This window comes from Physeter macrocephalus, chromosome 7 (assembly GCF_002837175.3).
Source record: "Physeter macrocephalus isolate SW-GA chromosome 7, ASM283717v5, whole genome shotgun sequence".
NCBI lineage: Eukaryota > Metazoa > Chordata > Mammalia > Artiodactyla > Physeteridae > Physeter > Physeter macrocephalus.
In genome coordinates, this window is record NC_041220.1 from 101,774,049 (window position 1) to 101,796,640 (window position 22,592).

Consider the following 22,592-nt stretch of genomic DNA (forward strand, 5'->3'; position numbering starts at 1 on the left):
TTCATCTCTGATCTAATGGGATTTGGTTTTTCCCTCCACAAAGCCTGGCCTCTGAGGATGATGGATCATTTATTAGCATCACATTTGGCATATAGGCTGAGGGGTGTGTAGTGTAGGCTTGGGACACTTGATTTTCTAGGCTAATGTCTTAGAGCTATCAGCATCTTGGGTGGGAGTATACATGTGACTCTGGGGTGGTATAAATGAGCAGTTTTTGCACTGTTGGACCTATGCTCTAATAAGAAATCTGTGGAAACAACCTAAAAGTCTATTGACAGATGAATGGATAAAGAATATGTGGTATATATATATATATATATATATATATGCATACACACACACACATACACAGTGGAATATTAGCCATAAAAAAGAATGAAATAATGCCATTTGCAGCAACATGGATGGACCTAGAGATTATCATACTGTGCAAGTAAGTCAGAAAGAGAAAAATATGATACCATATCAAATACCATATGATATCACTTATATGTGGAATCTAAAATATGATACAAATCAACATATCTGCAGAACGAAAACAGACTCACAGATATAGAGGACAGACTTGTGACTGCCAAGGGAGAGGGTGTAGGGGAGGGAAGGATTGGGAGTTTGGGATTAACAGAGGCAAACTATTATATATAGGATGGATAAATAACACGGTCCTACTGTATAGCACAGGGAACTATACTCAATATCCTTTGACAAACCATTATGGAAAAGAATGTGAAGAAGAATATATATATATATATGTCACTTTGCTGTACAGAAGACATTAACACAACATTGTAAATCAACTATACATCAATAAAATAAAAAAAAGAAATCTGTACAATGCTTGATGTATATGCCTGGCGTATACTTGCCAAAAGGAAATAATCATAACATGTGGGAAAAGCAATTGGATACAGTTTCTTTTTTTTTTTTGACAGTCACATCAGAAAATTAACCAGCACACTGTACCACTTTTATAACACCCATGAGGAAATTGCAACATCTTGGAATTAGATCAAGAAATTTACCAGTGCATAGGAATGACAAACTGAGAAAAACATAGTGTGCACATGTGGTTCAAAATAAGTCTGATTCCTAGAAATCTAATTAGAGAAAAACTGAAGCAACTTATCCAAATATAGGCTCTGTATCCTTGACCAAATCTCCATGTTACCAGTGCCCTTACCCCCTCACCAAAAAAAATCAAAAAGAACATTTTTCTATGCCCTGTCTGCTTATAGAACACAAACTCAAAATTATTTATCTTATTACTCACCTGGGATTAAGGCACATTCTGAAAAGCCCAGCAGATCTGATAAACATACCAGCCCTCCCAAAGGTGCCTCAGATGAAAGAAAATGGAAAGAATCTTTTATTCAAACCCTTGTCAGTTAAAACAAGACAGGATGATTAAATTGCTAGATCTTCCACCTTGCAAAAAACTGATTAGAGGAAGCTTTGAGAAGGGATTTAAATGAGGAGAACAGATACTTATAAGGAGGCTTTTAACCAGACATAGAATGTGATACTGTAGCTGAAGCCAGGAGCTGGTCCTAAGAGGGACTTGAAACGATCTGGTGAGAAGGTGCTTTGGGCAGTGGCATCTCAGACACTGGTGGAGATGCTGAGAACACATATGTCAATAGTTGGGGATCAGTCTATGAAGGAACGTGTGGTCAGAGTTGAGGTTATGATGGATAGAGGATGCAAAAATTTTAAAGATGTGCTTGGAAGAAGGATGTTAATATTTCCAAGAGCCAGGCAAAGGTACTCAAAGAAAGAATAAATTAAAACAACTGAAACAAAGATATTCATTGAACAAATGGTTTGCAATTCTTTGACAAATGCACTAGAATATTGTCTGCACAGCAGTTTAAATGCTGAAAGCATTCCCAGTTAGAATACTCAGAATGGTTATCCATTAATAATCCTCATCAGAATTGAGGGACGAGGTGTTGTGGCACCTGACCCGTGATGATGACATGATGGTGAGTGGCTTGGGTCGAGGCTTGGGACTCAAATCGTCAGGATGACAAAGGGGTGTGGATTATAATGGAAAACTACAGTGGCATTATCTTGTAATGGTTCTTCATTTCATTTAAAAGTCAAAAGCCTCATGGTACATGGTCTACAAGGCCCTACTTGATTGGTTGCCCACCTTTCTTACCTCCCTGACTTCATCTTCTTCTACTCTCTTCCCGCTTCCTCATCATCTGTCACACTGGACTCCTTGATGTTTCTCGAAGATGCCAGATACGCTCTGCTTTAGGGCCTTCACACTGTCTCTTTCCTCTGTCTGGAACTCTCTTCTCTAAGATGCCTACATGTCTCCCTCCCTCATCTGCTTCTGCCTTTGTTCAAGTGCTACCATTTCATTAAAGCCAACCTTCACCTCCTCATCTAACATTGCAAACGACCTTCTCCTACCCATGAAGTGCCCTCTTTCTGTTCTTTTTTTCTATTCTCCATTGTACTCATCATCCTCTAATTTACTAGATTATTCTTAATTTTATTATGCTTTTAAATTTGTAAATGTCTCTATCTGATAGAATGTAAGTTTCATGAGGGCAGGGATCTTTGTCTTAGCCATGGATGTCTCCAACCACCTAGAATAGTGCTTAGCACAAAAAACTCAGGCTGAGGGCAAAGGAGATTTTGGGGGCGGGGAAGGTGTGATTTTTGTGGGAAAAAGACTAGATAGAAATTATGGAATATGAGAATATTACAAAAGAAAGAGGAAAGAGAGAATTTAAAGAAATATTCCTGGGGTCTATGGGTCCCTTTTGCAGTATCTGTTTGAGAAATACAGATAAAGGATTTAAGTTGTTTTAATTTTGTATAGTCTAAAGTATTTAAAATATTTATTTTTTGTATAGATAAAACATGCACCTTCATAAACTTAAAAGAAGATGTGCAATGAAAAGGAAATCTCTTCTCCTTCCTCTCAGTCTCCCAGACATGTAGGATCCCTCTCTAGAGGCAATCACTGTTGCTAGTTTCTTGTGGGTCCTTCCACCTGTAGGCATACTGTATGCAAATTCCGGCACCTTGCTTTTCCACTTAGCTTGGAGATATCAGTATATAGATAGAGCTGCCTCATTCTTTTTTTAGTCTCTATGGAATATCCATCGTAAGAATCTATTATATTTAACGAGTCACCTATTGATGGATACTTGAGACATTTTTATTCTTGTGCTATTACAAACAATAATGTGATACATATTTATATGTATATTCTTTACATGTGGTTTATGACATGAGCAGCAAACAGCTTTTCCCAGTTTGTTTTTTTCTCTTCATTCATGTATTTTAAAAAATCTTTTTATCTTGAAGACATTTTGGGGGGTTCAATTTCTTGTGTTTAGAAAGGCTTCCCCACTTCAAGATAATAAAAAGAATTCTCCCGCTTTTCTTTCAATTTTATTTTCATTTTTTCACGTTTAAAATTTGAGCCATTGGAGTTTTTCTGATTAAAAAGTGTGAGGTAGGGATCCAACTTTATATTTTCAACACCTTGTATTAAAAAATCCATCCTCCAACCACCACCCCACTGGTTTGTGATGAATTTGGTTATTCTGGCTGGGAATGAACTATGTGAGTCATGGCTCTATACACATGACAATATTTTTAAACAGCTTTTTGAGATTTAATTTACGTACAATAAAACTGACCAATTTAAGGTATACAATTCAATGTACACCATAATCTAATTTTAGAACATTTTTAAAACTACAAAAAGAAACATACACATTAGCAGTCACTCCTCATACAAAATACTTTGAAAGATTGCATTGAATTATGTAAATTTATGCAGAATATGTGCTAAAATGTATTATTTTTTTCCACTAGTGTGCTCCTTTGGAGTTAGAAAATCAAAGCTCTGGAAATATTGCTAATTTGAACAGATCTGTCTTGGATGTTAGTTGTAAATGACTATTCTATTTTTCTGTAAGGATTACAAAGTAACAGATCTTTAATTTTTTTCAATACCTATTTTAAAAATTATAATACTTGTGGTACTGTAGATTTCAAAGCCTTCATATTAATGTATATTTTGAATCTGTAAGGCAGGAATGTAGTATATAGTGTTTTGTAAATATTTTAAGTCATAAAACCCTTTGTTTTTGCTTAGCTAGCTATGGAAAATACTTGAAGAAATACTGAATAAATTAGTGCAAAGATTCAACTTCTAGAAAATGTGCCCACAGTTTGAGAGCTTTCAGTAAATATCATGTTTTTTCTTTATTATAAAATAAAGTAAGCCCATGCATACATGGTCAACTAATACTTGACAAGGGAGCCAAGAATACTCACCAGGCAAAATAGAGTCTCTTCAATAAATAAATGGTGTTGGAAAAAACTAGATATTCACATGCAAAAAAAAAAAAGAAAAAGAAATTGGAACCCTATCTCACACCACTCAAAAATATAACTCAAAATGGGTTAAAGACTTAAATGTAAGGCCTAAAATCATAAAACCACTCGAAGAACACATAGGGAAAAAGCACTTGACACTGGTCTTGGCAACAGTTTTTTGAATATGACACCAAAAGCATAAGCAACAAAAGCAAAAATAAACAAGTGGGACTACATCAAACTAAAAAGCTGCACAGCAAAAGAAATGATCAACAAAATGAACAGGCAACCTATGGGGGAGAAAATTTGCCACTCATATATCAGAGAAGAGGTTAATATCCAAAATACATAAAGAACTCATATAACTCAATACTAAAAACCAAATAATCCAATTAAAAATGGGTAAAGAATCGGAATAGACATTTTTCCAGAGAGAACATATGAATGGACAGCAGGTACATGAAAAGATGCTCAACATCACTTATTATCAGGAAATTGAAAATCAAAACCCCAATAAGCTATCACCTCAAACCTGTTAGAATGGCCATCATAAAAAGACCAGAGATAACAAGTGTTGGTGGGAACATGGAGAAAAGGAATACTGTACACTGTTGGTGAGAATATAAACTGGTACAGCCACTAGGGAAAACAATATGGAGATCCCTCAAGAAATTAAAAATAGAACTACCATATGATCCAGCAATATCACTTTTGGGTTGTATCTATCTGAAGGAAATGAAAATCATTGCCTTGAAGAGATGTCTGTATTCCCATGAAAACTCTAATTCGAAAAGGTAGAAGCACCCCAGTGTTCATAGCAGCATTATTCACAATAGCCAAGATGTGGGAGAAACCTAAATTTCCATCAACAGATGAATGGATATAGAAAACGTGATATATATATATATGTCTGTGTGTGTGTGTGTGTGTATAAAATACACAATGGAATATTATTCAGCCACAAAAAGAAGGAAATTCTGTCATTTGTGACAACATGGATGAACCTTGAAGGCATTATGCTAAGTGAAATAAATCAGACAGAGAAAGACAAATTATCTTGCTTATATGTGAAATCTAAAAAGCTTAACTCATAGAAACAAAGTAGAATTGTGATTACCGGGGGCTGAAGTATGGAGAAAACAAGGAGTTGTTGGCCAAAGGGTACAAACAAAGGATCTTCCAGCTATGAGATGAATACGTTTTGAGGATCTAATGTATAATGTGGTGTCTATAATTAACAATACTATATCATATACTTGAAAGTTGCTGAGAGAGTTGATCTTAAATGTTCTCACTACACACAAAAAATAATAATTACCTGAGGTGATGGATGTGTCAACTAATCTTATTGTGTTAATCATTTTGCAATACATATGTGTACCAAGTCTTCATGTCATATACCCTAAACTTACACAATGTTATATGTTAGTTATATAACAATAAAGCTGGAAAAAAATTTAAAATGTAGTTGATAGACATGTAAAATTGTCCAGCTGCTGTACAAAACAGTATGGTGATTACTCAAAAAAATTAATATAGAATTATCATATAATCCAGCAATTCCATTTCTGGGTATACCCAAAAGAAGTGAAAGCAGGGGTTCAAACATGTTTGTATACCCATATTCACAGCAGCATTATTCACAATAGCCAAAATGTGGAAGCAACTCAAGTGTCCATCAACAGATGAATGGTTAAACAAAATGTGGCACATACACACAATGGAATATTATTCAGCTTTTAAAGGAAGAAATTTTTGACACATATTACAACATGGGTGAATATTGAAGACTTTAATGCCAAGTGAAATAAGCCAGTCACAAAAGGACAAATATTGTATGATTCTACTTATATGATGTGTCTAGAATAATCAAAATTGTAAAGACAGAAAATAGAATGGTGATTGCCAAGGGCTGGAGGGAGGGGGAAATGATGAGTGAGTGTTTAATGAAGACAGAGTTTCAGTTGGGGAAGATGAAAAGTTCTGGAGATGGATGGTGGTGATGGTTGTACAGCGTTGTGAATGTACCTAATGCCGTAGAACTGTATGCTCTGGCAAATTTTATGTTGTGTATATTTTACCACAAAAAAACTAAGTAAAAAAAAGATTAATTGGGATGTATGGAACCTACTAGTATTCTTATTACTGTGCTTTAAAGACACCATTTACTCAATCCCCACACCATTTTTACGAAGTTGGTGCTATTATCTTCACTTTACAAATAATAAAATGGAGAGTCTGAGGGTTCAAGTCCACACAGCCCTAAAAATGGCCGAGGCAGGATTTGAACTGAGCTCTTTTGTCTCTAAACACTTGGGTTTTCCCTGACATCATGTGAGGGAAACTGTAACATTACTTCATGGCAAAGGGCTCAATTACTAATTCAAGTTGAAAATGTGTTTTGCTTGGAAATCATTAGGAGGAGGATAAGTAACCATGGAGGCCAAAACGAGACATATCCTTGGCCTGCAGGGGAAGGGATTTCACAACAGCAGGGTTTGCCCTCCTCTGGTTGCTCTAGGAGTGCACTGTGAACAAGACGGGATCGGACCTGAGCTACTCACACCCCAGTGCCTTCTGTTTGCTCTTCCTCTCCCTTTGGGGCCCTGGTTTTCCTCCTCAGAACGACTTCTTCTGTTGGCCATGAAGTCCCTTCCTTCTCCTGTCTCTACTCCACCCAGCATAGTCACACAACCACATTGTGTTATGGCTAACTATAGCTTTTTCTCCACCAAAATGCAAACTCTATCACGAACATTTAGGACAAAGACTGATCTACAGAAGAGGCTTAACAAAGGTTGAATGAAGGAAAATATTCATCAATATTTATTCTTATAAACAGTTCATAATTTATAAACCTCCGTCTGCTGTATGTAAAAGGCTATGGTGGCACAACAGTAATCTGTTCTAACATCTGTCAAATATTTTGTCATCTACAGAGCAACGTTAAGCCTGTATCATCTTCCCAAGGACCCTTTTGTGGTAGGTCGGACAGGAAACCAATGTCCAGAGAAGTCAGGTAACTTGTTTATGGTCACAAAGCTAGTGTCAGACCAGAGATTTGAACCCATGTCTTCAGTTTCATGGATTCTTCTTCCAGAGACATCTGTTTAATAAACTCAAAAGCTACCATAATGAAATAGGACATTGCAGCCGCATCTGCCAAAATTCTAAAAAAAGAGTAAACACCATACCTTGCTCTGGGATGGTGGGTTGCTCCAGAATTCTAAATCCACAAGAGACTGAGGATCTTTCATGAGAGCTCAGAGAAAATCTTGCTTTGGTACCAGACAGAAAAACAGATCCAAGTTCTCAGAGGTTTCTAAATAGTTGTGCTAAAAATAATTCTCTCTGTTAGTCCCAAAGAGCCAGAGGCACTGGAAGTCATTCATTGGGTGAGGCTCAATTAGGGCCAGTTAAAAAGCTCGATTTTGTTTGAGTTAAACCTGAAAGTGCCTGCTTTTCTTGACCGTTAACTGTAGAGGCGCCTCCATCTCTGTGTGTTGTGGCCTCGTTTTCAGATTTGTCTACTTAATTTTTTCCCCTCTTCATTTGTTTTCCACTGAGTGGATGTTTCAGGAAAAAAAAATTACTCACTGACTGGAAATTATTTGTTAACTTAGAGAAAAAAGTTATGTCCTTTTTGAGCATTTTCAACGTAGAATCTTCAGATTCCGGAAGTGGGATTGTGTCTCGTGAGATAACAAGGAAATATGTCCCTATTCTGGGTAAATATGGCAGGAAAATGGTCCCGCATCCTATGTGCTGCAAAATGAAAGAGGGTGATGAATACTGTACTGCTGTTTTCTTTGTTCTCTGAATGGATAAATGATTGGATATTTTCAGAAGACTAATAGGTCTTTGTTCGTATAGAGAATGGATCACAACTCAAAAGGCAGAATGGTTCTCCAGACCCTATGACGAATCATCTTCAGTGCTATCAATTTTTTTGTCCTTTTGATACGAACTTCATGTATATCCTTACAACAGCAGTATGTAATTCATGATGGCGTTTATGGAAACTGAGTGACTGAAAAATTTTGTTTTTATCTTGTTTTCCCCACCATTCTTCTCAAGCTATTAAGAATGCAAATGGAAAGAAATACTTCCAGTTGGGGAAATGGGCACGAATCACAAATTTGACCAAGAAGATTCTTGGGCTTTATTTTGCCTTAGCTATCCAACCTCCCATCTGGAGGCATAGTCTTTTGAATTTATTGGCTGTCCAAAATCTGAGTGCCAACATAGAGTCATAAAAATAATGCCTTGAGCACAGAAGTGAGGCACAGCTTTTGCTAAAGTAGTGTAGGATCTTAATCAGAGAGAGTTTCCTCATCCTCAAAAGAAAATGGTGGTCCTTATATTACTCAGCTATAAAAAGGAATGAAATTGAGTTATTTGTAAAGAGGTGGATGGACCTAGAGTCTGTCATACAGAGTGAAGTAAGTCAGAAAGAGAAAAACAAATACCGTATGCTAACACACATATATGGAATCTAAAAAACCAGTACTGATGAACCTAGTGGAAGGGCAGGAATAAAGACACAGAGGTAGAGAACAGACTTGAGGACACGGGGTGGGGGAAGGGGAAGCTAGGACAAAATGAGAGAGTAGCACTGACATATATACACTACCGAATGTAAAATGGATGGCTAGTGGGAAGCTGCTGCGTAGCACAGGGAGATCAGCTCGATGTTTTGTGACCACCTAGAGGTGGGATAGGGAGGGTGGGAGGGAGGCTCAAGAGGGAGGGGATATGGGGATATATGTATACATATAGTTGATTTACTTTGTTGTACAGCAGAAACTAACACAACATTGTAAAGCAATTATACTCCAATAAAGATATAAAAAAATAAAATGGTTGTCCTTGATTATTTCTAAGTTTTCTCACCGTTCTTAATATTCTCTTATCTTGTGCCTCATGAGGTGGAGCTTAAAAAATAATGTCAGCCACTCTATACCTTACATACAAGTAGAGATACAAGTCACCTGAAAGGGGATACTTGTTATTGAGAGAGGTTACTCAGGTGACTCTCCGCATAAAGGGAAGCACTTGGTAGTGGTTTGATGAAGGTTTTCCTCTCAGGGACACTTGGCTGGAGAGGGGTTGAGACTATTTACTTAAAGCATCCAGGGCCTTCTGGAAAGGAAGGAACCAAGGACCCAACCCCTTCTTTCCATGATGTCAACGTAAAGAAATTAGTCATGGACGACAGGGTTGGTTTGGTCCAAAGCCTGCTGTGAAGAAAGAATACTGTGGACCACAGAATGGAATTGAGCGGGAGGTACTTGGGAGTCTGGGCCAAAAGCATTAAAGGATTTGGGGGTGGCTGGTTTTGGTGGAGTATGTGGATGAAGCTGAAAGTTAATCTGTCTTCAGTGATTCTGTCATCGCAGCTCTCCTTTGGGGAACAGTGGTTGAATACACAGTGGTGAATTAAGAGGGTCATTATATTAAAGCTTAGTAAGGCGGTAGTACCGGGGTTAGTGAGAGCATCTCCTACAAATTGACAAGCATCTACTAGATTCTGCACAATTAGAGTGTGGCAATTTGGTGGCAGCTAAAGCAACAGGACTAGTGGACAAAACTTTGTTTTTCACTTTCTGCCTGGGATAGAAGTAGACATGACCCCATTTGAACCAAGAATGCTCCTAGAATTCTTAGATCATTCATGGAGGGGAGGATTTAGATCTTGACTAGTCTACCTGATAATAAAAGAAAATGGGATCCTGAGAACTAATTGGAAGAAAGAAAAAAGGCATGACTGTATTTGAACTTGAACTGGCTCATAGGTCATAGAGGCTGAATTCTTTCCTTAGTTCACTCCTAGCCTAACACCACAGAACAACCCATTGCCTTGTGTAAGAAGGCCCTGTGTATCTGACTTGAAGGTAATCTCCCCACACTCCCCTCTGAGGTCTTCTAAAAGGCTGGACTAGAATAGCAGTCCTTATAATCTTAATTTCTGGGATGTCAGCCTGTGGATATGTTCATTTATTTGTATATAAGGGATGACTTTATTTTTACTGAAGTATAGTTGATTTACAATGTTGTGTTAGTTTCTGGTGTACAGCAAATTGATTCAGTTATGTATATACATATATTCTTTTTTCAGATTTTTTTCCATTATAGTTTATTACAAGATATTGAATATAGTTCCCTGTGTTATATAGTGGGACCTTATTGTTTATTTATTTTATGTATAGTAGTGTGTATCTGCTAATCCCAAACTTCTAATTTATCCCTCCCCTCCCTTTCCCTTTTGGTAACCATAAGTTCATTTTTTATATCTGTGAGTCTGTTTCTGTTTTGTAAATAACTTCATTTGTATCTATTTTAGATTCCACATATAAGTGATATTGTATGATGTTTATCTTTCTCTGACTTACTTTACTTAATATGATAATCTGTAGGTCCATCCATGTTGCTATAAATGGCATTATTTCATTCTTTTTTATGGCTGAGTACTATTCCATTGTACATATATACCACATCTTCTTTATCTATTCATAGGTCAATGGACACTTAGGTTGTTTCCATTTCTTGGCTATTGTAAATAATGCTGTTATGAATATTGGGGTGCATGTAAGTGATGACTTCTTAAAGGGCTTTTCTCGTTCATTCTTCTTTGGATTGGTACAATCTCCATCAAAGAGCTTAGAAATGGGTAAATTTTTTGACCTCCAAAAGAGGTAGATGTGTTCTTATTTTTCTGTCTTAACTTGACCAAGTGTTGACACAATTTGTGGGTGTTCATATTTGCTTTTTCTGTGTCATTCATAACTTCCTTAAATTCCCTTTAATGTTTGATGGCAAGGTTTCTTATATTATTAAAGTATCACCGTATTTTTTTCTCTTCTGCAATATTTGCTTTTTTCTTCATTGTTTTTCATCTTAGATAACTTATTATAATCTATATCTTCCTGGATTTACTCTTCTTCACAGAGAGAATAAAACCTTTGAAATTGTCTCCTAGAGCATTCAGACCTCAGATGTTACTAAAGCGTGTTATTGCCTATTTCATTCAGTCATTTTCACAATTATTTTAGAGACAGTAGCAAAAAAAAAAAAAAATGGGTAGAAAAATATGCTGAAGGAAGTATTGGCTTAAAGTAAAAAAGTCGGGTTCCATTTACACCTGCTACTCATGCCGAGGCCAAGGTCTTATTCTGTCTTTTCTAGGCAGACATTTTTTTCTCCTCTCAGCTTGTGCTTATTTTCCTGTAGCCTTAACTCACTTTTCAACTGAATTCAGTTCAATCTAGATCAATCCAATCAACATTCACGGAGCATCTCACAGTGTGCTGGGGAACCAGGTCTCAAGAAACAGGTACAGATTGATAGCTTTGTCAGTTTCCTTGGTGTAAATACTTCCATCACGGCTAATTTCAAGCTACCAACCTGATATTCACTAAATGCAAAGCTGTGTGGAGTTGGCCCATGCTAGCTGGTCTATGCTAAATCAGCACAGCACTGGGAATATATATAAGCCAATTCTCGGTACTAGAATTATTTTAAAAAGAAGGTTCTAGCTTATGTGCTAAGACATTACATCATTTTCTCCTTTAATCCTCACCATAACCTCTTGAGGTGAGTAATTTTATCATCCTCCCTTTGTAGATGAGGAATTTGGGCAGGCTGATCCACAGTTGGCCCACCTAACCACTGTAGCATGTATCCCCATAGGGTGTTTCTAACTTTACAAGACCAGGTTCCTGCATCCACACAGCTTGCAGGTGGGTGGATTGCACTCCTGACTCCTCCTCTTCCTCCCCATAGCACTGGGTTCAGGCGGGAATCTAACCTTGTCTTTCTAGCCTCAGTGCCTTGCTTATATCGTCTCCTCTTGCTTACAAGTCCCTGTTGGCCATGTCTTTCCCATGCCCTTTTCTTCATATGCTCACTTTTGTCCTCCTTATGCATTGCTTTCTCCAGAAGGTCTCCCTAATCCTCTCAGCAGGTACAGCCTTCCCTTCCCTCGAACCCTCCTAGCACATTATTTGGATCTCTCTTATGCACCTTAACTCATGGATTCTTAACTAGATCTACTGTATCAGCACACCAGTGTATTAGTTCTGGGTACTGATATTTTTCAAAAGCTCTATGGATAATTCTGATAGGCAGTCAGAAATTGGGACTCTTTACCTTATCTACTTTTGCTCAAATGATGCCTCCTCTGTTAGTCCTTCCAAGCCAGGGAGTGTCAGTGATATAAATCTGATCTGGTCTTCTCACTCTTTTATTCTGTTCTTTTATTAATCCCCCCATTACATACTTATTGAGCTCCTACTATATGCCAGATACTGAGTGCTTGATCTTGGTATTCAATGGGGAGCAAACATGGAGCCCTTACCCTTAGAGAGAAAAAGTCTAGTAGGGAAGACAGACATTCATCAAATAAGCATAAGTCTATGCTTAGCAGATGTTAATTGGGACTTTCCATCATCTTGGAGTTTCTGTTGAGCACTCAAGTCAGAGAATAATGGGCAATCAGTTCCCATACATCCATTTAAGACTTGCCAAAAACCAGCTGGTTATAGCTATAGTCCATTTTTACCCACATAAGAGAAAACTAGCTATAGTCTATTTTTACCCACAAAAGAGAAAACTAGAAATTCAAAAAGGATGAATAGTTGAAGGGAGCCATCAAGGTAGAGAGTCATTAGCTGATAAGGGAGTGCCAAGGACCTCTCCTCTCCCTTCCTATGAGGGAGGAGATGGAGGAATAATATCCCCTCCCCAACTCCCAGACTCGTGGCAAGGGCCCCAAGAGATTACTGATAGTATTAGAGGTGCCTGCAAGAAAGAAACCGTCTTTTTCTCCAGTTGGATATTAACTGAACTGTGAAACTGAAAGCCTTGCAGTTCTCATGGGATCAGAGAAATGTGGGGGAGCTTGACCTACCCCTAAAGTTTGATGTCTTATGTGATCATAGAAATTAGAGAATTCTGAAGGCAGAAGGCTGCCTGGAGAAGAGACAGCAGTATAGAAGCAGCTATTGGAGAGGCAAGGATGTATGAATTTCCCAAGAGGCAGATGACACTGAGGATGGCAACTGGAATTGGGCCATTTAGGTGGGACCTCTTGAGCCAGGAGGGAGTCCTTCTAGGATGAGGAAGCCAGTAAGAAGCCATCTAGCATACCACTGACTGCAGAAGCTGAGGATGGTATTGGGGCAAAGCAGGGTATCACCCAAGGACTTTATCACCCATATTAGGAAACTGTAAAGCATGGAGGTCCATCAGAAAGCCTCTAACGGCCACGGGAACTGTTCAACCAGAGAGAGCCAGCAGGTGCTCCTGCTTGGAGCACCAAGAAGGTATTGGCAGCCAGAAAAGAACCATATCAGTACCTATTAAGTAAACATACTTTGGTCACATTTTTCTAATTCTCCTCCCTTCTGATCTGACTCTGGACATGCCCAAAGTAGAAGGAGAGGTAGGAGATCGGGGAAGAGTGAAAAGCATAACATATTCTGAGCTGAAGACTTGGAAAGAACAAGCTTTCTATTGGATGTGATATTGAGGTGTTGATTTAGATTTGTCTTTTTAATGCCTGAAAATGAGTCACAATTGACCAACGAGATTGTTCATGTCATTCAAAGTGACCAGAAAGCTAGGAATTTGCCTGAGTTGTCATGAAAGGGCAGGGGAAAAGATCCAATAGGATTTGACTAGAAAAAGTGATTGGAGAAAAATGAAGTTGTTTCTTATTTATATCATATTTAAGACATAGACGATCATTTGATAAATTCAGGAAACTCTGGAAAGTGTTTTCTGAAGGGAAAGTAAAGGGTGTTATGGGAGTGTTTAAGCAGGGCAACCTAGTTGAGACCTAGGGCTTGTCTAAAGAAATGACTTGTGACCTGAAATATAAAAGGGGAACAGTCATTAACCAGGAAGAGAAACCAGAAAACACTTCCAGGCTGAGGGAATGCCATGTGCAAAGGCCCTGAGGTGGAATAGGATGATTTTGAAAGAAGGTCACTGAAAAGAGCAAAGGAGAGCATATGTCCGGAGGATATGCCTGGAACTAGCAGGGCTCTGCTGGGCTTGGAAGGTTCTGGTCTTTATCCTGAAAGGCTGTGAGCAGGGTTTAATGGGGCAGGCTGCCAACCCTCCCTCAACCCCAGTCTGTTACAATAATGAAGTTGATACAAATAGAGGTGATGCTTGCTGCCATTTTCCTGCCTCTCGATGAGGTGACTTCAATAAGCTATACAGACTTCATTTGGCTTATGAACTGAATCTGCTTTCATTGTTGAGAAAGATGTAAGTTCTTGTGAGAAAAGTAATTTGCATATTTAAAAAAAGGCAATTCATACACTCATTGAATGAACAAATGTCATGACCTCTACCTTGTGCCAGGTGCCACCGCAGGCACTGGAGATGAGGAGCTGAAAGAGGAAGACAGGATTCTAATGCCTTGGAACTCACTCCAGTGAGAATTTCAAGTCATTAGGGAAGGAAGGGACCTCTGAGGGCATCTGCCTGATTTTCCCATTTTATAGAGGAGAAAATACCTTCATTGAAAAGTGACTCTTCCAAAGGCCCCATTTATGGATAAGACCAGAGTTAAAACTCAGGTCCCCTGTAAGATTCTCTCCTCTGTACAGCATAGCTGGTTACCAGGACCTGATTCCTGACTTCACACAGAGAAGACACTGCAGTATTTTTCATACACATAAATACCTATTACTGTGGATAATTGAGAGTTAACATGGTAGCATTATCCCAAATCATAATACTTGATTCTCATCTTTCTACCCCAAATAGCACTTCTTATATTTTAAATCATAAGAACATTCTTAAAAATTACTGAAAATTTTGAGCATACACAAAAGTAGAGACAAAATGGAAAATGAGTTGCAGTGTACCCACCACCCAGCTCAATAGTTACTGAGAGGAATATAATTTCATTGATACCCCTACTGAACTAATCCCTTACCCCTGCATTTGCTATGTTTAGAAGCAAATTCCACACATCATATAATCTATTTCATAACTATTTCAGGAAAACCTAGGGATTTTTATCATCTTAGATAATAAATAACAGAGTGATTGACACCGTGCAGCTTCATCAGCCCTTGAGACTTTTAACCAAAAATGGGCTTACTTTAGAGTAGTTTAAAATGTCTTAAAAGCACTTTACTCACAAACTGCTACACTGTGCACTAAAAGTTGCAAAATGTAATCTTATGTGGTCTCAAGCTTTCTCAATGAAGTTTTCAAAGTCCACAGGGGAGCTCTCTGATAACTTGTTACAGAAATTCCAAGAGGTTTTGAGCAAGGTAAAGGCCTGTCTGTGGGTCCGTGGGTTCCAGGAAAGACTATGGTGCAGAGCTGGCCTTTAGGCCTGCCACATGTCATGGATGGGTGATACTGCTGCCATGTGCAATTTTTGGCTTTTACTAACATAACCTGTCATACCATCCTAAGATTGTTTAGGAAACACGAGAGAACTATCATCATCTTTATTATTTATTTATTTATTTATTGGAGTATAGTTGTTTTACAATGTTGTATTAGTTTCTACTCTACAGGGAAGTGGAATTCCCTGTGCTATACAGCAGCTTCTCATTAGGTACCTATCTTATACATATTAGTTAGTGTATATATGTCAATCCCAATCTCTCAATTCATCCCACCCCTCCTTTTCCCGCTTGGTGTCCATACGTTTTTAAAATGTTAGAGAGTCCTGGAATCTTGGGATGCGAAGGCTAACAGAGTGATCTGCATTGTCTTGGGCACTTAAGAATCAACAGGCACAGAATGAAGCCTGTCAGCCGTGGGGAAGGATCTCAGTGCAGCTGGGCATGGCCACCTCCATCCCCACCATGGTGCAGACAGAAAGCCTAGGTCAGGGGAGAACCTAACCTGGAAGGCAAACCACAGGAACCAAAACTTTGCGTGTTTGCTTTACCACTTCTCTGCTTCTTGTAGCAGTGACTTCAATTTGCACATTTCCCTGAGAAATATTTGGCATATGAGAGATTCCATATCTTTGTTTTTTTAAATTTTTATTTTCTGGTGTTGTGTGTGTTCTTCTTAAAATTGACATATAACTGACACATAACATTTTTTTAGCTCCAGATGTACAAAATAATGGTTTCATATAGGCATATATTGCAAAATGATCACCACGGTAAGTCTAGTTGACATCTAGCACCATCCATAGTTATAAATTTTTTTTCTTGTGATGAGAACTTTCAAGATCTACTCTCTTAGCAACTTTCAAATATACAGTACAGTATTATTAACTATAGTTGCCATGCTGTATATTAATCCCAGGTTTATTTATCTTATAGCTGAAAGTTTGTGCCTTTTGACCCCCTTCACCCATTTCACCTACCTCCATCCCTGCCTCTGGCAACCATCAATCTGATCTCTGTATCTCTGAGTTCATTTTTTCTTTTTTTAAAGATTCTATGTAGAAGTGCGATCATACAGTATTTGTTTTTTTCTGTCTGACCTATTTCATTTAGCATAATGCCTTCAAGGTCCATACATATTGTTGCAAATGGTAGGATTTCCTTCATTTTTATATGGCTAAATAGTATTCCTGTGTGTGTGTGTGTGTGTGTGTGTATATTTTATATATATATATATATATATATATATATATATATAAAACACATTTTCTTTATTCATTAATCATTGTTGGACACTTAAAGTTGTTTCTGAGATGCCATATCATTGAATAATAGAAAATAAAAAATAGTTACCATTTATCAAGAGTTTTATTATGGCAGGGTACTGTCCTAAGTGCTTTATATGCATTTCTTATTTACTCTTTACCAAGAGCACATGAGGTAGCTGGTATGATTTCCCCATGATAAGGGAGGGGGCTGAGGTTAGGGAAAGAAGGGCAAGGCTGGTAAGGGGCAGAGACGGACTCCAAAACCTTCACCTTCACCTTCACTAGTGATCACATTACCCATATGGGTAAAATCCAAGGCCTATTCAAATTTTGGCTTAGGGGTCTGTGTCCATGACATTCAACACACTCAACAGCAATGAGAATGGGAAACTTCTATTAAAATGTGCTACTTCACTTTTCTTCTCTGTACCTACTCTATAGTTCCTCTCTATTTTTATTGTTAGTATAACATGGTATCTAAGAATTACACTGGGAACAGTTCAATTGACATCATGCAGAGGCAACCAGCTACTCCTGGAGGGGAAAAAGGGAACTGGGCACTCTGATCTGAAGTGCTGAGTGTGAGGCCTCTGAATGAAGCACCCTGAGAACAAGTGAAACTAGATAAGGCACAAAGGAAAAGAGAAAAAAAAAGCAAGTTACAAACCCTCTGAAAAAAAATGCCTCTGCATCTCTAGCTATTGCAGATGTTGGCATCTTCAGTGGAGTCTCCTATTGCATGGGGACCTTCAAGATGGCAGAGGAGTGAGACGTAGAGATCACCTTCCTCCCCACAAATACATCAAAAATACATCTACATGTGGAACAACTCCTACTGGACACATACTGAATGCTGGCAGAAGACCTCAGCTTCCCAAAAGGCAAGAAAATACCCATGTACCTGGCCATGTGGCTGACAGGGTCTTGGTGCTCCAGCCTGGCGTCAGGTCTGAGCCTCCAAAGTGGGAGAGCCAAGTTCAGGACATTGGACCACCAGAGACCTCCCAGCCCCATGTAATATTAATTGGCAAGAGCTCTCCTGGAGATCTTCGTCTCAATGCTAAGACCCAGCTCCACTCGATGACCAGCAAGCTACAGTGCTGGATGCCCCATGCCAAACAGCTAGCAAGACAGGAACACAAACCAACCCACTAGCAGAGAGGCGGCCTAAAATCATAATAAGTTCACAGACACCCCAAAACACACCACTGGACGTGGCCCTGCCCCCTAGAAAGACAAGATCCAGCCCCAGGCACCAGAACACAGGCACCAGTACCCTCCACCAAGAAGCCTACACAAGCCACTGAACCAACCTCACCCACTGATGGAAGACACCAAAAATAATGGGAACTATGATCCTGCAGCTGCAAAAATGAGACCCCAAACAAAGTAAGTTACACAAAATGAGAAGACAAAGAAATAGGAAGCAGATGAAGGAGCAAGGTAAAAACCCACCAGACCAAACAAATGAAGAAATAATAGGCAGGCTACCTGAAAAAGAATTCAGAGTGATGATAGTAAAGATGATCCAAAATCTTGGAAATAGAATGGAGAAAATACAAGATATGTTAAACAAGGACCAAGAAGAACTAAAGACCAAAAAAACAATGATGAACAACACAATAAATGAAATTAAAAATTCTCTAGAAGGAATCAATAGCAGAATAACAAAGAAAACATATTAAAAGCAGCAAGGGAAAAGCAACAATTAATATACAAGGGAATCCCCATAAGGTTAACAGCTGCTCTTTCAGCAGAAACGCTAGAAGCCAGAAGGGAGTGGCAGGACATATTTAAAGTGATGAAAGGGAAAAACCTACAACTAAGATTACTCTACCCAGCAAGGATCTCTTTCAGATTTGATGGAGAAAGTGAAACCTTTACAGACAGGCAAAAGTTGAGAGAATTCAGCACCACCAAACCAGCTTTACAACAAATGCTAAAGGAACTTCACTAGGCAAGAAACACAAGAGAAGGAAAAGACCTACAAAAACAAACCCAAAACAATTAAGAAAATGGTAATAGGAACATACATATCAATAATTACTGTAAGTGTAAATGGATTAAATGCTCCATCCAAAAGATGTAGACTGGCTGAATGGATACAAAAACAAGACTCGTATATATGCTGTCTACAAGAGACCCACTTCAGACCTAGGGACACATACAGACTGAAAGTGAGGGGATGGAAATAGGTATTCCATGCAAATGGAAATCAGAAGAGAGCTGGAGCAGCAATTCTCATATCAGACAAAATAGACTTTAAGTAAAGACTATAACAAGAGACAAAGAAGGACTCTAAATAATGAACAAGGTATCAACCAAGAAGAAGATATAACAATTGTAAATATTTATGCACCCAACACAGGAGTACCTCAATACATAAGGCAAATGCGAACAGCCATAAAAGGGGAAATTGGCAGTAACACAGTAATAGTAGGGGAGTTTAACACCCCACTTTCACCAATGGAAAGATCATCCAAAATGAAAATAAATAAGGAAACACAAGTTTTAAGTGACACATTAGACCAGATAGACTTAATTGATAGTTATAGGATATTCCATCCAAAAACAGCAGATTACACTTTCTTCTCAAGTGCTCATGGAACATTCTCCAGGATAGATCATACCTTGGGTCACAAGTGAAGCCTTGGTAAATTTAAGAAAATTGAAATCATATCAAGTATCTTTTCCTACCAGAATGCTATGAGACTAGATGTGAATTCCAGGAAAAAAAGGTAAAAAATACAAACGCATGGAGGTTAAACAATACACTACTAAATAACCAAGAGATCACTGAAGAAACCAAAGAGGAAATAAAAAAATACCTAGAAACAAATGACAATTAAAACACGATGGTCCCAAAACTATGGGATGCAACAAAAGCAGTTCTTAGAGGGAAGTTTATAGCAATACAATCCTATCTCAAGAAATAAGAAACATCTCAAATAAGCAACCTAACATTACACCTAAAGCAATCAGAGAATGAAGAACCAAAAAACCCCTAAAGTTAGCAGAAGAAAAGAAATCATAAAGACCAGATGAGAAATAAATGAAAAAGAAATGAAGGAAAAAATAGCAAATATCAATAAAACTAAAAGCTGGTTCTTTGAGAAGATAAACAAAATTAATAAACCTGTAGCCAGACTCATCAAGACAAAAAGGGAGAGGAATGAAATCAAGAGAATTAGAAATGAAAAAGGAGAAGTAACAACTGACATTGCAGAAATACCAAGGATCATGAGAGATTACTACAAACAACTATATGCCAATCAAATGGACAACCTGGAAGAAATGGACAAATACTTAGAAAAGTACAACCTTGGAAGACTAAACCAGGAAGAAATAGAAAATATAAACAGACCAATCACAAACACTGAAATTGAAACTGTGATTAGAAATCTTCCAACAAACAAAAGCCCAGGACCAGATGGCTTCATAGGTGAATTATAGCACACATTTAGAGAAGAGCTAACACCCATCCTTCTCAAACTCTTCCAAAATGTAGCAGAGGGAGGAACACTCCCAAACTCATTCTACAAGGCCACCATCACCCTGATACCAAAACCAGACAAAGATGTCACAAAGAAAGAAAACTACAGGCCAATATTACTGATGAACCTAGATGTAAAAATCCTCAACAAAATACTGTCAAACAGAATCCAACAGCACATTAAAGGGATCATACACCATGATCAAGTGGGGTCTATCCCAGGAATGCAAGGATTCTTCAAAATCCTTGAAGACACAGACACAGATGTAGAGAACAGATGTATGGACTCCAAGGGGGGAAAACTGCAGTGGGGTGGGGATGGTGGTGTGTTGAATTGGGCGATTGGGATTGACATGTATACACTGATGTGTATAAAATTGATGACTAATAAGAACCTGCAGTATAAACAAACAAACAAACAAACAAAGAAAACAACTAATACTAAACTTTCTATGGGTTATGTGTATGGAAATATGTTAATATAAATGTTTCAGACATTACAAAAAAAATACACAAATCAATCAATGTGATACACCATATTAACAAATTGAAGGAGAAAAACTATATGATCATCTCAATAGATGCAGAAAAAGCTTTCAACAAAATTCAACATTTATTTATAATAAAAACTCTCCAGAAAATAGGCATAGAGGGAACCTACCTCAACATAATAAAGGCCATATATGACAAACCCACAGCCAACACTGTTCTCAATGGTGAAAAACTGAAAACATTTCCTCTAAGATCAGGAACAAGAGAAGTTTGCCCACTCTCACCACTATTATTCAACAGAGTTTTGGAAGTTTTAGCCACAGCAATCAGAGAAGAAAAAGAAATAAAAGGAATCCACATTGGAAAAGAAGAAGTAAAACTGTCACTGTTTGTAGATGACATGATACTATACCTAGAGATTCCTAAAGATGATACCAGAAAACTACTAGAGCTAATCAATGAATTTGGTAAAGTAGCAGGATAAAAATTAATGCACTGAAATCTCTTGCATTCCTATACACTAATGATGAAAAATCTGAAAGAGAAATTAAGGAAATACTCCCATTTCCATTGCAACAAAAAGAATAAAATACCTAGGAATAAACCTACCTAAGGAGACAAAAGGCCTATGTGTGGAAAACTGTAAGACACTGATGAAAGAAATTAAAGATGATACAAACAGATGGAGAGATATACCATGTTCTTGAATTGGAAGAATCAACAATGTGAAAATGACTCTACTACCCAAAGCAATCTACAGATTCAATGCAATCCCTATCAAACTACCAATGGCATTTTTTCACAGAACTAGAACAAAAAAAATTTCACAATTAATATGGAAACACCAAAGACCCCAAATAGCCAAAGTAACGTTGAGAAAGAAAAATGGAGCTGCAGGAATCAGGCTCCCTCACTTCAGACCATGCTACAAAGCTACAGTAATCAAGACAATATGGCACTGGCACAAAAGCAGAAATAGAGATCAATGGAACAGGATAGAAAGCCCAGAGATAAACCCATGCACATATGGTCACCTTATCTTTGATAAAGGAGGCAAGAATATACAATGGAGAAATGACACCCTCTTCAGTATGTGGTGCTGGGAAAACTGGACAGCTACATGTAAAAGAATCAATTAGACCACTGCCTAACACCATACACAAAAATAAATTCAAAATGGATTAAAGACCTAAATGTAAGACCAGACACTATAAAACTCTTAGATGAAAACATAGGCAGAACACTCTTTGACATAAATCACAGCAAGATCCTTTTTGACCCACCTCCTAGAGAAATGGAAATAAAAAAAAAAATAAACAAATGGGACCTAATGAAACTTAAAAGCTTTTGCGCAGCAAAGGAAACCATAAGCAAGATGAAAAGACAACCCTCAGAATGGGATAAAATATTTGCAAATGAAGCAACTGACAAAGGATTAATCTCCAAAATATACAAATACGACATGCAGCTCAATATTAAAAAAACAAACAATCCAATCCGAAAGTGGGCAGAAGACCTAAATAGACATTTTTCCAGAGAAGATCTACAGATTGCCAACAAAGACATGAAAGGATGCTCATAACTAATTAATAGGGAAATGCAAATCAAAACTTC

At 37.9% G+C, this 22,592-nt stretch overlaps 1 protein-coding gene across 2 annotated transcripts in view; it reads right to left on the reverse strand.

The window, feature by feature from the left end:
• The window catches only part of C1QTNF7 (C1q and TNF related 7), a 137,711-nt gene that overhangs the window by 9,920 nt on the left and 105,199 nt on the right, over positions 1–22,592 (reverse strand). Inside the window, exon 1 of one of the 2 annotated variants that reach the window (XM_028492128.2) lies at positions 7,545–7,653. The exons of the other annotated variant lie outside the window; for it this stretch is intronic. The gene's annotated coding sequence lies outside the window, so the exon portion shown is untranslated. Of the gene's footprint in view, positions 1–7,544; positions 7,654–22,592 lie in introns of those variants that run through there. 2 annotated transcript variants of the gene reach the window in all.